Genomic DNA, 20681 nt, shown 5'->3' on the forward strand with positions numbered 1-20681 from the left:
CATGAGATTCTCATAAAGACTGTGCAACCTAGATCCCTCATATGTGCAGTTCACAATAGGGTTTGCCATCTTGTGAGAATGTAATGGCACCATTGTTTCTGACAGGAGGCAGAGCTCAGGCAGCAATGCTGGCTTGCCCACTGCTCACCTCCTGCTGTGCTGCCCAGTTTCTGACAGGCCATGGACTGGTACCAGTCCATGGCTCGGGGGTTAAGAAGCCCTGTTTCAGAGAACATATGGCAAGATCTGGATATATTTTTTATTGTGATGGCTGGGAGTCAGATGCCACTGACATCTAGAAAAAGAGGCCAAGGATACTGCTAAATTTTCTAAAATATTCCTAAATGCACAGGACAGCACTTCCCCAAAATAACTATTTGGTCTAAAATGTCAACACTGCTGAAGTTCAGAAACAAGTGGTTATAAGTAAAAATGATTTTGTTTAGTTTTACATATGCTTAAATTATTACATAATGAATTGTAAAAATGAATAAAAATAAAAAGAGGTGACTTTTTTAGTTTAATTATGTCAGATAACAGTGATTGGAAGGATGTTCAAATGTGACCAAGAGGATTAACCCTCAGTAGAATTAAGACAGGGAAATGTGTCAGTTTTGAAGTCAGTTTAAGATACATACTAACCAAACAGTAAAACAATGTTTTTATTACTAAGAGAAAAACCAAGCCAAAAATATTTTTAAGCTAGAGAACTTTGGAGATACAGGGGCTCCTATGATAAGTAAACCTTATAAATGCAAATCTGAATTTTAAAATGAGATGTTTTAGAGAGTGATGATTCACTTAATTAAAAAAGTCTTTTAAAAGGACTCACTGTACAATTTCCTTAAATAAATCTTTCTCCTGAATTAATTTGAATTGATTTACACATATTTGACTAAAATGCAAATTTTCTAGAACTTGCATGGAGTGTGAATAGAGTGTAACCAAAACACTAGTTTTAAAATATGTTTAGTTATGTGCTTAAAATGTTCGGTAAGAAAACACTTGGATACCTTTAATAAGATCTTTAGTTAGAAGCTGCTTTATAGTTGATCTTAAGTAATGTAATGTTTTAAAATGCAAAATTTAGTTAATTAAATTCCTTTTATGTCAACTAAAGGCCCTAGAAAGGAGGAGTAACTTAGAAAATTTAGGAAGATAGGAGCAATATGAAAAAAAAATTCAACAGTTACTTATTGCCAGAGTCTTAGGAGAGATGCAAGTGGCAGCATGAATCATATTTCTCTGTTCTGTTCTGATAAAGAGTGATATAGAGGAGGAAAAAGGCTGGGCGAGAAAAAAGGAAATTTTCCATTCTGCTCTGTAAAGAATGTACATGAATGGGGGCAAAATTTGCAGCTCAGTGCTGCAGTCAAAAGAAGACAGGATAGTGCCATCGACCAGGACAGTGGTAACGTAGGATCAAGAAATGGTGATTCAGCGCATTTTTAAAAGTTAATACATTAGTGCTGGCTTATGAATTGAGTAAGGAATTTAGAAGAAAAAGAAGAGTTATGGAAGACTCTAAGTTTTGGGGCCTGACTACCTGAAGAAATGGTTCAATTTATTGGAAACCTGAGGGAAGAAAAATTTACACGGAGAAAAAGTATTCTGTTCTGGCCAAATAACATGTGAGAGGCCTTTTAGATATGAGATGGAGATGTGAGAACACAATTGGACACATGGGTATATAAGTATGCAGCTCAGAATAAAGATTCAGACTAGACATAGAAATTTAGAAATCATCAGAGCAGAAGTAGTATTTTTTTAATCGGATTGGATGAGTTTATTTAGGTATCTGAATGTACGTGAGAAGACAGGAATTGAGAGAAGTGAAACACTCTCTGAGAAGTTTGCAAGAGGAGCAGAAGCTGGTAATGAGACATTGAATAGGCTGCTCTTGAGGTAAAAAGCTGTTGTTAGATATATTGTGTCCTAGAGTCAAGTGAAGAGAATACTTTAAGAAGGAAAGAATGATCATTTCCATCACCTGTGTATGATAGTTCCAGATAGGATGTCAGACCATCAACAGAGTATTGTGGAAAACACTAGTCAGTATTGCATTAGCCGTAATAGTGGTGCTGTGGAGTCACCTCCATTTAGATTGAATTGGATTGGTTTCAAGACAGCATGCAGTAAAAAGAGAGAGAAAGAATGAGGTACTTATTTTTGTAGTGATATCTTATGGCATGCTAAATATGCTTTTAAAAACAGAATTACTAAGTAAATGTGTAAAATACAAAGAACAAAATAATAAAACATATTGAGTTTATACAAAAGGAATTTTTAAAATATATATATGCCATCAGGAATATTAGGAAATAGGTAAATGCCAGAATTATTTTTTGTTTCCTTAATGATATTATTATTCAGAAATTTAGGTGTTTCATAAACACAAGCTGTAAGTATAATTGTGATTGGCCTATGCACTGAGTGTTTCTATAATTTTAGAAGAATTCTACAGAGAAACTAACAAGGACTGCTCTAGTCAGTGTCTTCCATTTAGAATATTTTCCATTGGAAAGTCTGTCACAGGTATGTGTTTTATTTACTATCTTACTCTGTTGTCAGGACAAGAATATATACTATACGATTCCTCAAGGATCTAGAACCAGAAATACCATTTGACCCAGCAATACCATTACTGGTATATACCCAAAGGATTATAAATCATTCTACTGTAAAGACACATGCACACGTATGTTTATTGCAGCACTATTCACAATAGCAAAGACTTGGAACCAACCCAAATGCCCATCAACGATAGACTGGATAAAGAAAATGTGGCACATATATACCGTGGAATACTATGCAGCCATAAAAGAGGATGAGTTCATGTCCTTTGCAGGTACTTGGATGAAAGTGGAAACCATCATTCTCAGCAAACTAACACAGGAACAGAAAACCAAACACCACACGTTCACACTCCCAAGTGGGAGTTGAACTATGAGAACACATAGACACAGAGAGGGGAACATCACACAACGGGACCTGTCAGGGATGGGAGACTAGGGGAGGGATAGCATTAGGAGAAATACCTAATGTAGATGATGGTTTGATGGGTGCAGCAAACCACCATGGCACATTTATACCTATGTAACAAACCTGCACATTCTGCACATATATCCCAGGACTTAAAGTATAATAAAAAAGATACATGTTTATTAAAATATATCTCATCTTTAGAGCTTACTGTTGAAAACAACACTGATTTGGTTGATTACTCCTATTCCGGTTCAAATAGGCTGAAATTACACATAGATTTTAGAATGAATGACCCTAGAAAGGGGCGCCTGTCTTGGGAAAGAGGACTTTGAAGAGAGAGGTGTAAAGTTGTGACTCCAGATGGATTCAAGCGTAGATATATTCCTCCATCATCTTCAGAGATTGAACTTGTACCTCCTGTTTCACAGAAGAAGTTTTAACATTTTGTTATTATTTCTCTTGTTACCACAAAGCCAGGTATCATGGGAGTATGTATGTGAATCTCAGAGACTCAATTTATGATGTTCCCCAGATTCACTTTGTTTCACAGTTAATTGCTAAATAGTTAAGTTCCTGGCCCCAAACCTCTTGCCCAACGGAAAGTCATGTTCCATCATATAATACTGCCACTTGTCTCTGCTGGCCTCAAGATTATGACTAATGTCTTGCTTCCCTTGGCCCCAACATAATGAGGAACTTTAGGACTTAGGAGCCCAGGCCAGGAATAAACAGATCTCAAGAGGCTCTGGCTCCTTCCACCACTCTGGACTTAGGTAAAGCCTCACATGTCAGAGCATGGTTATGACTTCCAGAGCAGCTTGCTGGAGTGTCTGGTTGACACAACCTGAAAGGTTTTTTTTGTAGGCTTTGTTAATGCCTGTGGTCAATTTTTGGCCACTGAGAAAGAGGAGACAAGGTCAGGAAATCTGAAGATAAATTATTTTCCTTTATTTCCCCAGGAAACTTTTGCAAAGCAGCATAGCTCTGAACAACCTTACCTGTTTCATGTGATTAAGTCACTGTTATATTTTCTTGTGGAGGTTTGAACAGTTTCGAAATATATATCCTGTGTTTGATTTACCTTCTTCCCTCTCTCACCTTTGCTGCCTTAGTAATGTACCTCCCAATAAATCTCAAGCTCTATATGAAATCATTTTCAGTCTATCTTTTATAAGAAAAATATATTGAGACAAAGGCCTTGATAAAGACCTGAAAAATGCTTTGGCCACACTTAAAAAAATTCAAAAGTATTTCATTATGGTAAATGATTTTAATTGTCAAAATGGAAAAAAGGTAAATATGTTTTATATTCATTTTTATTTTAAAAAGACTTATTGAACTTTTGCTGAAATAGAAGGTTAAATATCCAAAAATATATCCTAACGTGAATCCTTTATTCTTGGAACTTTCAGTCTAATGACCAGAGGTTAGTTAGGATCTATTGAAAATGTAATCCATCTCCCCAGAGAAACCACACATTGAACGACACAATATAGAAGGGTGAGAAGTTATAACTACAATGACATAAACATTCTGGATGATGGAAATAGGCTGTGAGACTACACATCTTTCTAAACTGTAGAAAGCTTGGTAATAATCAGAAATTAATGATGTAGTAGCATTAAGAAGCATTTGAAAATACACATGCAAGAGCTGTCAATTTTAGAAGTTGTCAATTTGTAAATTGTAATTTTGCTAGAATACCCCTAGCAGAAGGGCAGAGTCCCTGAGTTCAGCAAAAGGTCTTGGAGCTGGGTGAATGATGGATCAGTCTAAGCTTGTTATGTTATTTTCCTATGAACTTAAAGGTTACTTAATAATAATCGGTGGAGCTCAACTGGAAACTAGATGTATTCACGAGTTCTGTTTGGACATTCAGATCTACTCTTTAACCTTCTCTGACTTGCTGTGTACCCCAAGAGGATAATCTATAAGAATTATCTCCATGACCTTTCTTGTTCTGTCTCTGGATTCCAGTTATATTAAACTACTCCAGAGTACTGGCTGGAGACTGGAGGAAAGGAGTAAACCTACTCCCTGTGGATATGCCATAAATAGGCTGGATCTTTTGAGGAAAGATCGCTCCACACATCTCTCTCTCTTTCTGTCTACAGATTTTGGTAATCTTTCCCTCTTGGTGTTCTACTATTACTAACTTTAGGCACCGCACTAGCCCTATGTTGTGGTTATGAAAGTACTTCTATAAACAGTACATTAAATAAGCTCTTCTCATATTACTCGATTTGAATGTCCCATCTATCTGCTTTTGTGACTCTCATACACAGAATTATGGAGGACAGATACTGGTCTTTTCTTTATGAAGTGCATTTTCTCTCCCTTTTGCAAAAATTACATCAAAAGAAAAGAATTGCTTTTTCCAAATGAATTGTCCAATCAATAACATAGTTAGCAAACCTATTTGTTTCTTCCTGTATGTAAAATGGGTTACTAATCACAGTGAGTCAGCAGGCAGACATTGCTCTTTTCATCAAGTGAAGTAGAAGTCACAATCTAGAAGATGATGCAATAATGCCAGAAAGATAACAACTAATTACAATTCTCAAAGAGGCAAATAAGTACTCTACTTTTATAAAACTATTATAAGTGTATTAAATGAGCAAATTATGTAGTTTAAGAAGTAGAAGTGAATCCACTGAGAGCAATGATTTGGATAGGCCTGAACTTAAACCAAGTTGTCACCTCTATTCAAATCTCATTCAGATTGCTCAGACAGAGCTCTATATAGAGGCCAATGTCAGAGGAAGAAGATATGACAAAAAGAGTAAAGAGACTCTAAAAAAATAGATAAATGGATAAAATAATGATGAAAGATATAAATTCATTGAGCACCATTGTAATTATATAACATTGTGAAATGTCCCAAATTTTAGGTTAGTAAAAGGAGTTGATATTTACTGCTACAATTGTTTTACCTAATAACTACTTTTCAACTCCCTTCATCAGTAGTAAAGGTAAAATAATTAATTCAATAGTCAATATTTTCTTAAGCATTTACTATGAAGGTCTGGTACTGTGCTAAGTGCTGAATAAAATAAATAAAATAAAATAAAATAAAATAAAGCTGAATACGACATTGCACTTGCTCTCAAAGAGTTTATAATATAATGGAGAATACAGATCAATAGTAAGTCGATTTCAATACTAAGGGTCAAGTACTAAATGGAGAATTATAGTATATATGGGAATACATAGGAAAGTCATCTACTTTTAATTTAGAGAACTGAATTAAGAAAGATGTTCCAAAAGAAATGTTTAAATAGAAGTCCAAGGATGAAGAGTGATTAACTGAGCAAGAGAATTGCAAAAAGCTCTGGACATGAGCAGGGATTTAGGAAAAATTAGAAGTAACTAGAGCATAGTGTATGGATTTTTAAGTGAAGTTGAATATGACTAGAGTTAGGTGTAAAGCTGGAGAATTAGCCAGGAATTGATCATCAAGGGCTATATTTTCCCTAGTTGGGACTTTACATTCCAGACAAGCCACTGGAGGATTTTAATCTGTGGAGCGTTATTTTGCTTTGCTTCTTAAGCCGGACTAGACCCAATTTTTAGGAATGTACAATGGAAGACAACAGAATTAATAGATCACACATTTGTTCCTTCATCAGTTGATCGCTTTTTACATCAAATCTATGTGTATGTATACAATAATAAGAAAATTCGATATGTAATATTTATATTTTTCAATTCTACCAAAATTTCAGAAACTAATTTTTAAAATGCAACAGTGTCTTATCTGGTAACCAAAAGGTTGCATTAAACAAATTTTATTCTTGAAACAAATATTAAAAGTTGTCACATATAATATCTGCATGAATTTTTATGCAGAAAAACAAGACTTGAAGGAAATGTCTCCCTCATTAGAAGAGTAATAACTTTTATTTCAGATCAGCAGTTGAGAGCAAAGTCTCTGGTTTCTGGATTTAAACTTCACTCTGCAACTTACTGTTTATATGTTTGTGGGCCAGTTATTTATCCTCCCTGGTTCTTATCTTCTTATCCACAAGAGGGGAAAATAACATCATTCATATCAGATTTGGTGAGAATTAAGTGAGATAATACATATAAAATACTTGGCTCAATGCCAGTAACATTGTAAGGACTCTATAAATATGAGTGAAGACTTTTGAGCCCACTTGACTATAGTCACATATTTTTTGTCTTCTGCCTTTACGGATTCTTGTTTAGTGAAGTTGAGAATCAATCAGAAGAACTTGAGGAGATAGAAAGAACGTATATATTCCAAGGTTAATGCACCTATATACTCGAAGTTTAGTATTATCAACCTGTTTCTCTTACAAGATTAAATTAATTCAATATTACCTTTAATTTTGAAAAATTTGGAAGTTGGTATGACTAAGGAACCTGATAACTTGGATAAGCTCTAGAATTAATGGAGGAAAATGACTTTCTTATTTTTCTCCTATACTCTGATCCCAGATCCCTAGAGCCATTCTCAGGACAGAAATCTGTACATAACTAATACTGGGTATTTTTTTTTCTGTAGGATGCTATATGTTGCATTTCTTGGAAACCTGACTATGGCATGAGAGTTAAAAGAAGATGAGGAATCCCAGTGCAGACCATTAGTTCTTGGTGAGGAAACAGATAATTCACAGTGGACTGCTAGTGGCCTTTTCTTGACATCTTTCACCTCCCTTATTAGAGAAGGTAAGATTTTGAAGGACGTTGGACCTTTTCCTGAAACTTCTAACATTCGCTTTAGGAGAGGGCAGGTTCTCTCAGCATGCCATCTTTGAAGCACCAAAACACACAGCAATGGAGTACAAAGCTTGTTATTTTATCATCTGGGCAGAGGGAATGAATAATGGGCAGCTGACTGTGGGGTGTAACAGTGCGAACTATGAAGAGACCAAAATATTTCTCTCCAGAAACCTGAAAGCTTCACTTTGAGTTCTACCTGAGAGGAAAAATGCCAATACATTTACACTATCATTAAAATAGCATATGATTATTATGGTGATCTTTCTGTTCAGTGTAGATGAAAAAAGAATAAAAAGAAAACCAGTTATCCTCAGAGGCATAATATTTTTAGTTGTACTGAAAGGTGAACTTCCTGTCATTAAATATCAATAGATACAGCCAAGAAGATAAAAATAGATTTACCTTTACATTACTAGGGCAGGAACTAAAAACACTAATGAAAAAGAGCTGCCTGGTCTAATTAGCCACAGCACAATGCCATGCAAGGGGCAGAGCCAGACAAGCTGTCTCTGCAAAATCACTGACTGTTAGACACACCAGTGAAGTCTTTCTTTATGTCTAACTTGTAACAATATAAAAGGATTTACATTTCATCTTCTCATTGCCACATCCACACTGTCTTCTCACAAGGCAAGCTGTCTCTTTGTTTTCTTTCATATAAGTTGGGAAATAATATACGAACATTGCCAAGGGAGACCTATCGAAGTTTTAATAATCCTCCTTACCGAAGAGGGACTCCCTGGGCCAAGGAAATAAATTTTCTGCAGACGCTGAGCCTAAATTTCTTTGGAGGCCAGCTTTCTAGGATCCTTTCATTCTTAGCCATCCTCCCTCCTTCATACTTCTGTCCTTTCATTCCTTCATCTCCCTTTCATTTTCTCTTCCTTCTTGCTTCCTTCCCCCAAGAGGACCTTCCTTGTTCTCTCTCTGGATTCTAGTTATGTTAATGCCTGGGCCTAATATTTTCTGTGACACTTTAACCATTATTGTTACTAGGGGTTCCCAGTTACCGTAAAAGGTGGGGTCTTTTATGTTTGGTGTTGTGAAGCCAGTATATGAAATGGGAAAGGAGCATTGAGAAGTGCAGGCTTTATTTGATGGTCATAAAATGGAGAAGTGGGAGAGTGGCCCACCAATCAACTTCTTGGCTCCTGAGAACCACGAAGTTACAGATATAGGATAACTTTAATGAAGGGGTTGGGAATTGAAAGCAAAGGCAGGAATACTTACGTTTTTCTTAGGAAGGGATAAAGATTTTCCTGGAATCAAGGAGGGTTGAAGATTTCCCTGGAATCAAGGAGCCCCTTTTCTGCCCTTTTTTGGTCTCTTCTTGTCATTGTCATGGTGATTTTCAACTTTCATTGTACTGGCTGGACTGTCATTTAATATGGAAATTGGATTACAAAGAAGCCAGTGTTTCTTCAGAGTTCAAGCAAGCTTCCATCATGGATTTTCCCATCTTTCACTGGTTTAGTCCTAAGAGGCAACTTCTGACCACAGATATCCTGTTTCCTAAAAATAAGCAGAGTTAACACCGAGTAGGAATTCAGCTATATCACATAGATATTGATTGGGCCAAAACAAGCAGAGTAGGAGTCAGCTAAGTCACATAGGCACTCCAGTGGGTAACAGTGTGAGGCACATGCTGCATATTACATACGTGTGAACAGATGGGCACGTGGGCAGAGCATAATGACCTATGATTTACAGAAAGAAAAGATAAAGACATTTCCAAAGTCAAAGCACAGGGTATTGGCTTTGTCTTTCAAAATAAATATTTGTTATAATAGCACAGTGTCCACTAAAGAATGACAAAGTTCATAAATTTGGAAAGGAGAGCTTTATTTCTTACAAGAGGGTGCAGCCTGCAGGATGGCCATTCTGACAGGCTGAGAACCATAGCCTGTGGCCAGAAGCCAGAAACATACTTTGAGGGAGGGGTAAAGGGAATAGAAATTTATACTGAGCAGGAAAGCCAAATACACATATTTAATAAGCTACAGGAGGAGTCCTGATATTTATGAGAGGAGAAATGTGCACAATTGAGCTTCATGCCTCTTCAGGGGTTCCATGTACAAAAAATCAGTGGCATTGGCATGATTCAAGGGTGGAATTTTCAACTCCCTGACATGAAAAGGTGAAACAGAAGACACGAAAACCCTTGGCCAGAACAACCAATGGTTAATGGTCTCTCATCAGGAAGAAATGGTGGTCACTAGCTTTGTTGAAACTCCAAAAGGGAAGGCCGGCAGTCAGGCGGTTGGTTGATGGCAGGGATGGAGTCTTTTGAAAGGGCTGTTTTCTGTTTGGCCCTTAGGGAAGAAAGCCTAATGGTAGTTAGCAAGGGAGAGGTTATAACAGGCATGTCTGACCTTTCATCCTGTCATGGCTGAGAACTTAGTTTCCAAAGTTTTCCTGGTGACCCCTTGGCCAAGAGGGGAGATTTCAGTCAGTTGAGGGGCTTAGGATTTTGTTTCTATTTCTAAATAGTATAACTTCAACTAAACATCAGGGATTTTAAAACATTTCAAAGACTTCCTGAACTCTTTATGGTTTTGCTGTATAGTCACATGCTGCATAACATTTTAGCCAATGAGGGACCACACGTTTGACGGTGGTCCCATAAGATCATAATGGAGCTGAAAAATTTCTATTGCCTGGTGACATCAGAGTCATTGTAATGTTTTAGTACAATGCATTACTCACATGTTTGCCTGACTGTGATGATTTTGGTGTCAACAAACCTATTATGCTATCAGTCTTATAAAAGTATAGCACTTATGATTATGTACAGTACATAATACTTGACAATAGTAATAAACAACTAAGTTAAAGGTTTATGTATTTACTATACTATACTTTATATCATTATTTAAGAGTGTATTCCTTCTATTCATTAAAAAATAAGTTAACTGTTAAACAGTTTCAGGCAGGTCCTTCAGGAGACATTTCAAAAGAAGGAATTGTTATAATAGGAGATAACAACTCCATGTGTATTAATGCCCCTAAAGATCTACCTAAAGATGTGTAGGTAGAAGACAGTGATACCGATAATCCTGACCCTGTGTAGGCCTAGGCTACTGTGTGTGTTTGTGCCTTAGTTTTCAACAAAAAATCTAAACAGTAAAAAATAAAAATAAGAAAATTTAAAACAAAAACATTTAGAATAAGGATGTAAAGAAAGAAAATACTTTTGGACAGCTGTACAATGTATGTGTTTTAAAATGTATTATTACAGAAAAGGTAATAGGTTAAAAATAATTAAAAATTGTATAAAGTAAAAAAGTTAAAATAAGCTAGGGCTCATTTATTATTTAACTCCAATAACTGGGGACTTCAACATCAATAATTGGGGATTTCAGCATTGGACAGATGATCTAGACAGAAAAATAAACAAAGAAATATCTGTTTTAATCTGCAATATAGACCAAATGGACATAACAGACATTTACACAACATTTCATCCAACAGCTGCAGAATACACATTCTTCTCAACAGTACATGGAACATTTTCCGGGATAGACCATATGTTAGGCCATAAAACAAGTCTCAGCAAATTCAAAAAAAATGAAATCATAGTAAGTGTCTTTTCTGACTACAATAGAATACAATCAGAAATCAAAAACAAGAGGAACTTTGGAAATTATACAAATATATGAACATAAAACAATATGCTCCTGATTTACTGATGGGTCAATTAAAATATTAAGAAGAAAATCTAAAAAAAATGGGAACAAATGAAAATGGAAACATAGCATACCCAAACCTGTGGGATACAGCAAAAACAGTACTGAGAGGGATGTGTATAGTAATAAATGACCACATCCAAAAAACTGAGTCTTTAATGATGCATCTTGAAGAACTAGAAAAGCAAGAACAAATCAAACCCAAAATTAAATAAAGTAAGAAATAATAAATATCAAAGAAGAAATCAATAAAATTGAGGCTAAAAAAACTACAAAAGATCAGTGAAATGGAAAGTTTGTTTTTTAAGAGAGAAACAAAATCACAAACCTTTAATTAAACTAAGAAAAACAGACATAAGACCAAATAAATAAAATCAGAAATGAAAAAGTAGACATTATGACTGATACTAGAAAAATGCAAACTATCATCAGAGACTACTGTGATCAATTATATGGCAATAAATTGGAAGACCTGGAAGAAACGGATAAATTTCTGGACACATACAACCTAATACGATTGAACCACGACAAAATAGAAAACCTGAACAGATAAATAACAAGGAATGAGATAGAAGTAGTAATGAAAAAGCCTCCCACCAAAGAAAAGCCCAAGATCAGATGGCTACACTGCTGAATTATACCAACATTTAAAGAAGAACTAATACCAATTCTACTCAAGGTATTTTAACAAATTAAGTGAAGGCAATACTTCCAAACTCATTCTACAAGGCCACAATTACCCTGATAACAAAACCAAACAGAGACACAACTTACAAAGCAAACTACAGGTCAATATCGCTGATGAACATAAATGCAAAAATTCTCAACAAAATACCAGCAGACTGAATTAAACAATATATTAAAAAGATAATTGACTGTGGTTAAGTAGGATTCTTCCCAGCGACATAAAGATGGTTCAAAGTACATAAATCAATAAGACACATAACATTATTACTGAAGAGATAAAATTTTAAAAAATAAATTTAGTGTAGTCTAAGTGTACAGTGTTTACAAAGTCTACAGTAGTGTACAGTAATGTCCTTGGCCTTCACAGTCATTCAGTCATTAACTCACTGACTCACCCAGAGCAACTTTGAGTCCTGTAAACGCTATTCATTGTAAATGCTCTATTCAGGTTTATCATTTTTTCTTTTATACCATATTTTTACTGTACCTCTTCTATATTTAAATATGTTGAGATACACAAATACTTACCATTGTATTACAATTGTCTATACTATTCAGTACAGTAACATGCTGTACAGATTTGTAGCCTAGAAGCAATAGACTATACAATACATTCTAGGTGTAGAGTAGTCTACACCCTTTAGCTTTGTATGAGTACACTCTATGATGTTCACATAGAGATGAATTTGCCTGACGATGCATTTCTCTCTACAACATTGGAAATATGACTTTAATTTAGAAAGTTTACATATTTATACATTCACCTATAAGTGGCTCTTTACCTTGGAAAAAAAGAGGAGTCTGACATTTTGCTGGGGTGAGATATGGGGGAAAAATAAGCGATGACCTGAAATTTCCAGAGTCATTTATATTTGAAAGCTCACAAATAATACAGAATAGAATCCCTTCTCCATTCCATCCCCCAAACCAGAAAGGTTTAATAATTTAGAAGTTCTAGATTAATTTAATTATATTAGATAAATGCCTGGGGAGTCATATGTGTCCATTTGTGACTTGGCTATTACTTTATTTCTTGTTTCTTAGATGTAAGGTCTAGGGCAGAAATCTTTGCACATGTGACTCATTGAAGGAGGGCTCTCAAGGGAAACTCAAGTGATAGGGCAGGAGAAGAAGCTATGCAAAGATATGGTTTCAGGAGAAATGTAGCCCAGGTCTGATTATTTGGGGAGCTCTGGTAACTGAATTACACCACAGAGCTAAAGGTGCTAGACTCTTAAGGGCTTCACAAGTCAGGCATTGACTACTAGTAACTCTTGGAAGGGGATGGGGTCTAACCTGCTTCTCCCTGCAAGGTCATTCTCATCTGCCAAGGGCAAGTCTCCAGAGAATAGTGAAGACAGAAACAATGCAAAGGCTGAAGGATGTGCAAACCTGGCTTGCAAAGATCTGCATGGGCATCAACTGCATTTTCTATAGGAATACTTTCCTATTCTGTTTAACTCAACAATGATTGCACATTTAATATATTCAAGAAATAGTCTTAGCTGAAATTATTAAATAATATATGAATTCTAGCTTTGAGAAACCCCCAGTCTAGTAAATGAGACAAATATATACTCAACTATTCGACTCTAATCTGTGTTCCTTGAGGTCCTAATTTGTCTGTAAGTGAAATAAATCGTGTTCACATTAACAGTCTAGATTGCACTGACTTATGTGGTATCTGCACAGCCTCATCTATGTTTGCTCTGAGACATGTCAAGGGCTAAGTCACAAATAAGTCAGATCTACCCCTCTGGTCCCTTACTCAAGAGGGCATTTCATCAAATCTCACTGCTTTAAAACCCATTTAATGGCTTCCAAGTCTCTATTTTCAATTTGAACATCTCCCTTCAAATAGAGACTCATACATCTTCTTTTGGATATAAAATAGGTTTCTAAAACTTAACTTTAAAGTGTAATCCCATTTGTGTTTCCACAGCTGCTTTTTCTGTAGTTTTCTCAATCTCAGTAAATGACAACTCCAAATTTCTAGATACTTGGATGAAAAAAATTATGTTAATCCTTGATTACTCTCTTTTTGTAATATTCACATCAGCAATACATGTCTGTTCAAACTTCTTTCCTAACTGCTCTCTTCTTGCTTTCTTGAGGCTGCCCATTCCCCACCCCCACCCCTGACCCCAAAACACATATTTTTTTACAGTCACCATTTCATATGAAGGTGAAAACAAATTCTTACAACAGCTTACATGGTGCTCTATGACTCTGTTAAATTAAAATATCTGCCAGAGTGAGCCATGGAGAATTCTTTGGAAAATAGCCTTTGGATTTTAAAAAAAAAAATAGTTTTGAACCCATTCTGCAGTCAGGTTGAACCTCATAAATTAGTGAGCAAGTGTTACAGCTAGAAAATTGGCAATGATTGAAGTATGGCCACATAATTAAAGTTATGGGGGTAACTATGATTACATTTGTAGAAAATAAAGTCAGGAGATAAGGGGCCTAGCAAGAAATCTGAGAAACTTTAATTTGTGATGATTAAGTGAGGTTGGAAAGACTAGCTCAAGAAATGAAGAAGTAAATGACAGAGATCAAAAGAGTATAGTGTCATGAGAGCTCTGGGTTATGTAGATGAATCATATTTTTTTAACCCCAGGAAGCTAGTATTAGACTTACATATGTGTAAATTAATTCAATGACTGATCCTGCACTGGATGTATTCTGCAATCATTGAAGTTTTTAAATATAGTTATAAAAGTTAAAATATTAATATCCCATGTTCTATGGCAATTATAAGGTTAAATATTTATAATAATAATAGTGATTATTAGTGTCTTATCACATTTTATATCAATTTTGGGAGCTCTTATTTCTATGTTTCATCACTGTTTCTGTGAGAAATGTTTTAAACATGTCTAGTTATATGGCAATAATACTTATTTTCAAATAATCATGACTATTTTAGCATCCTTACATTTGCTATTAGGGAGAAAACAATGGTCATGCTATTTGGTCCATACAGCCTCTGATTTCTTGACCACTGAGTTGCATATTTTTACAATTTTTACTATTTAAGAAATCTTTGGAAATTTTTGATATACTATTTGGTATGAATAACCAATGAAATTCTAGTAAGATCTTTAAAATAAGGCTAATTGTACATATCTTATAGTTGCAATGAGGATTAAAAGAGATAATATATTATAACATATTTGATCAATAATAATTTGTTATATTAGTGTAAATATTGCAAAGCTCATTATGTACTCTGTGATGAGCAAAGAGGTATCCGAGAATAAATAAATTGATATCTCCTTACTTAAGATGCTTTCATTTTAGTATTCTAAGACCAGAGAAATTTTAACATAAATTGGAATGCATTAAGTGAAAAATCCAGATAGTAAGCTCCTTAAGGACAAAACTCTCTCATATTTGCTATAACTTCTTCAGTGCCTAAAAATGGTACTCATCATGTACAATGCGCATAATTAATGCTTATTGAATACTTTACGGAGTATCAAATAAATGATAATCAACAAAATAGGTAGGTGAAAACAGATTGCACAATATAAAAACACGTTTGAACGTAAATAAAAGCATACCATGAATTTTCAAAGGAAGGAAAAATGACTTCTAAATAAGGAGAATCAATTAAGCATCAAGAAGTGGTATTTGGCCAGATTTTATAAATGAAATAAATTTTAACAAGTGAAGATTAACTTTTAGAATAGAGGAATGATGAAAGCAAAGATCAAATGGATTGTCAAATGCAAATATTCTAAAGTTTTACATGTATTACTAGTATACAATTTGATAGCTTTAATAGAGTTATTTTGGTGTAGATTTGGACCAGAACATGGTAGTCAATAATGTTTGCTAAATTCACAATTTAAAGGAGAGTTGTTTCTGAACAGTTGAGTAGACTGAGAACTATAAAACTATGCATTTGAAAAAGTAGCCATGCTGGTGCAGAAAGTTGATTTGATTAAAAGTTAAGACATTTTAAATTAGTCATATTGGATAATTAAAAAAATAACATTAACTAAATGTTGACTAAATAGGAGCTCTCACTCCCACTGGAAAACCTATTAAGAAAAAGGTTATAAACTATGGAGAAATGTTGGCTATTTGTCACTGTTTAAAGAACTACTGCATGACTGAAATTTTTAAAGAACTAAATATTTTTCCACAGTTGCAGCCACCTAGTGAGTTGCTAACAGTCAGACAAAGGCAACCTTAAGGAAACGTATTTATCATGACACCCCATGCAGTTTAAGCCATAAAGAGTTCAACTCCAAAATGGATATTTCCCCAGGCTGTGAAATTTTGTTTCAGAAAAAGCTCCCTAGGGGAATTAACTTTCTTTCTCTATTTAATTGACTTGATTTTATAGTTTTAGAGTTATTCAATGATTTTGGTGTTCAATAAACATTTATTAAATCTACATGTGCCTAATACAAGCCCAGACACTGTGGGAATAAGCAAGATGGGTTTTCACACTATTATAATAAATACTTAAAATACAAACATTACAACTACTCTTGACAGAGAACTCCAGAGGGACACTTTCTGATGATTTATACAGAAAGTATAAACATTTTCTTCATTATGTCCATTTTAATTGCAGTGAGAGAAACATATATAGGTGGCAATTAAACACAAAATTATGGCCTACATTACAATCTATTTACTTTCAAGATGAATTGAGTAGAAGATAAAATAACAGCATATTCTGCTCTAGCAATCTTCTTCATTGCTTTTCCAGGCTTTGCCAAGAAAGATTCTTACATAACTTTTATTTAATATATATGCTTATTGCAGGAAAGTGAAAAATACAGCAGAATATAAGTAGTAAGATAAATTACCTTCAATCTAACTTCACTAAAATATCACTGTTAATACTTTATTTGGTTTCCTCTTTAAAAATGTATTGCTTAAGCTATTTGAACAATAGAAATAACAAAATACGAGAAACTACCCTTGTTTCCAATTTTTTTTGCATGATATAAAGAAATGAACAAAAGTATTTTCCACCAACTCCAGTTCACCTTCAGAAGTAACCCCTCTTTAGAGATGGCTACAGCATTCCTGTGTTTTAATTGGATTTTTTCATATCTTTCTCACTGTCTCTCTCATTCTCTGTCTTCTCTTGACCTATGTGCAAGTGTACATTTTGTTTCTTAATAATCATAATCATGGGATAATGCTATATGTAAGAATCTGTAACTTGCTATTTTTTAAATATGTGAATGATACATTATTTCAATGTATAAAATGTATATAGGTCCAACATCTTCTTTGCTGTGGCTGCATGGTTTTCTACAACAGAGATGCCTCACAATTTATTAACCAATTCTTTCACTGTTCAATATTTAGTTACCAATTTTTGTTATTACGAACAATAGTGCAATCAGTATACAAATGCACATTTTCTGGACTTGACAGTGAGATTGCTGAGCCTTAGTTTCTCTCTATTGACGATTTGAAACTATCCTGCAAAGATTTTATTTTTCTAGGTTTCTTTTATTCATTTATTCTACACTGTTAAGATCAGTTACGTGCAAGGCCCTATGCTAAATGCTGCCGATGCACTATTGATTAAAACATAATCTAAGCCAGTAAAGACTAGGGTAGGGAACTTGGGAATCTATGTAGGCAATTTTATGTATTATGGAAGATACTTTTTGGAAGAAAGTAGAAAAGCAACTAACTTAGTCAAGAGGGATGAAAGAACTTCTGGTGGAAATACTTATAATTAGAAATAGTGGGAGTTAGCCAAGTGAGACTGGACTGGGAGAAAAATAGTCTTACAAGAGTAAAAATATTTATAAAAGTGATGAAAGTTCAGGATTCCACCCTGACAATTTCTGGGCATGATGGGTACTTCTTTCCCTCTAATGGAAACCCTAGGCAGGCATAACCGATGCACCCTCCAAGTGGCAGTTCAGCCAAAAGAGGTTATTCAAATTTAATTGTGGCTGAGTTTTATAATAATGCTCTTGCCTCTCTTGCAATTGACTCTTATGGACAAATGTTCTAGGTGTGAATAGGAAATTATTGGAAAAACAGTGATCTTATAGCTACTGGAGAGGAACAGATTGATTTTGAGCTAGTGGAGTAGAGTAACCCTAGTATCTGAGGAGAGAATACCTTAGACCCTGGGAGGTATGGAAGAGAAAGAACCATTAATGATAATTTGTCTTTCAGAAGCTCTTTTGCCTTCACCCTTTCTAATAAAGGAAAATGCCTTGTGTGGCTCTCCCACACTGTGGCAAGCACCTTAAATGTAACTGACTGCTGGGTTGACTGCCATCCCCTCCCTACCCTCTCACCATGACATCATGACTCTGGTCTGACCATAATTTGATTGCCATTTCTCTTAATCTTACTAAGAAGTATATTGGAAACAGCAGGCTGACTCCAGCACCTCCCAAGAAAAATACCACTGGATATAGTACCTGCTCCCATCACTGTAGTCTTCTCTTCTCTCCATTTTTCCACAGAGTAGCCATCCCATCTGGTGACATGAAGAAACAGGATATACCACCCATCTGGTGACATGAACAAACAGGACAGGTTGAACCAACTATCTTCAAACATTCCCTCCAAAACAAGAACTAGACTAAAATATTCAAACTGAACTGGCAACTCTAAGGCATATCAGTTGGTTGAGAGGAGTGTTGGAAGAAATGTCAACCTGTCACCCAACTCATATCATTCCTATTTAGGGTGTCCCAACAAATGTAAGCAACAATTTCCTCCCATATGTAACTCCAGGACTGTGCTTCTTGTGTGGAAGCCAGACATTATCTTGCCATCTTCCCCAAAACACAGAAATTGGCACTTTAGGAATTGTCCCAGAGGCGTTCACTTATTTAAGGGAATGTCACCAGTAAACTTATATCCCTCCCATGACTGTGGAGGTCTCTCTAAAATGAAGTTGCCATTAGTTACTTGGGAGAAAACTTACAGGAAGAATAATTAGCTTATTATTTACATACTATAGTCAGTTATCTATACAATGTGAGTTCTCCCATTAGGAAAATATGTTGTAAAATTTGTCTCTGACTGTAGCTGAATTAATCCATGTACACTTTTATCCCTACATGGCATTCAATTCAGCATCAAAACACTGGCCAGGGTTATGATGAACAATAGACTTTCCCCAGAATTATTTCTTGCTGGTCAATGCAGAGTCTGTGCAACTGCTAACACATTCTGCTCTACCTTGGGCCGAGTGAAGGGGATAACACAAAAACCATAGAAAACTCAACACACAAACTGAAGAAAGAAAAAATGAAGCTAGATTTCTAAGTTAGATCCTGATGATTTGTGGAATGTATTAATCTGCTGGTGTCTGGGGACTTGGAAGGCCTGTTTGGAGCCAGTCCTACAGGTAGGCCTCATCCTGATGCTTGGAGCTCTGTGAATAGTTATCTATTAAGACAAATTAAGTTATCTATGAGACAAATACAGCAGGTTGAGTTCCAGTCTTTATGGGTCGGGTTAATCTAAGTGGACAATGGATTAGTGCACTTACAGGAAAATTCACTAGAAGCCAACAAAGTGGCTGGTTTCCTGAATAACATTGTTAGACTGTCTGGCATGACCCAAGGCCTCCAGGCATATAAAAATAATCCTATCATCCATGATATTCCAACGGCTTATAGTTTACCTCCTAGAAATCAAGGGCAAGGCCCATACTATTTTGGGGGCAAGATTAAATTCTTTACTACACAATATCCCACCTTACTCGGTGATTGATTCTTCTTCCTCATATGTAATACTCAGAAAAATTCATCATGTACTAATTAGTCATCTTTCCCATGTATGATACTTCTGGTGATGGGAAACTACTTCTAACGTGGATCCCTTTTATCTTTGGAAAATTTATTATTATTTATATTGAGACTTCATATAATACACGATACACATCTTTTTACATCCACTAAAAGTTTTGCATGTAATGGTTGTTCATTGAAATTATGTTAAATGAATTAGAGCATATATTGTATTTTACTGTACCATGATCCAAAGCCAAGTCTCACAAGTGATTGCAACCAGACATGTATTACAACAGGGAAATGTTTCAAAAGGGATGCTTCTGAAGTAAGCAAATGAGAAATGGAAGAATTTTTCTTATGAAGAAGAGAGAGAAATCCTAGAAACTAGAATGTTTTGCTGGCAGATGTATATCACAGCTTATGTGAACAACATGCTATAAGCTGTGTTCCATTGATAGCTGGAGAAGTGATAAATCTGAAGCAAGCCAAGTAAAATAAGATTGTGTGATCTCATGCTGCTTTCAAGGCAAAAAAGAATATATGACAGACAGCTGACCTTTCAAATATAGGGTAAAGAGTATATATTTCTTCTTATTGGTACTTGGTTAATGATTAAAGTTTGCTGAAAAAGAATATTTTTTCTCTGTGAACCCGATTTAGAAAAAATAAAATTAAGTGAGATTATAAAAAATGTCTTTGGCTTAACTAATATATTCACCTCTATTCACAGGCCAGTTGAAAAGCTATAAAGCATTTTAAGCTTTGAAATGATAAACTTGTAGCCTGACATTCAGGAACTTGAACAATGCACTTCATTTTCTCACTTCAG

At 35.1% G+C, this 20681-nt stretch overlaps 1 long non-coding RNA gene across 1 annotated transcript in view; it reads right to left on the bottom strand.

The window, feature by feature from the left end:
* The window catches only part of LOC112208590 (uncharacterized), a 63806-nt gene that overhangs the window by 20157 nt on the left and 22968 nt on the right, over window positions 1-20681 (bottom strand). Inside the window, exons 2-3 of the long non-coding RNA XR_002943054.1 lie at window positions 18527-18619; window positions 8962-9243 (exon numbers count right to left, since the gene is read on the bottom strand). This is a non-coding gene — a long non-coding RNA (uncharacterized LOC112208590). The remainder of the gene's footprint in view (window positions 1-8961; window positions 9244-18526; window positions 18620-20681) is intronic.

This window comes from Pan troglodytes, chromosome 1, assembly GCF_028858775.2.
Source record: "Pan troglodytes isolate AG18354 chromosome 1, NHGRI_mPanTro3-v2.0_pri, whole genome shotgun sequence".
NCBI classification, from domain to species: domain Eukaryota; kingdom Metazoa; phylum Chordata; class Mammalia; order Primates; family Hominidae; genus Pan; species Pan troglodytes.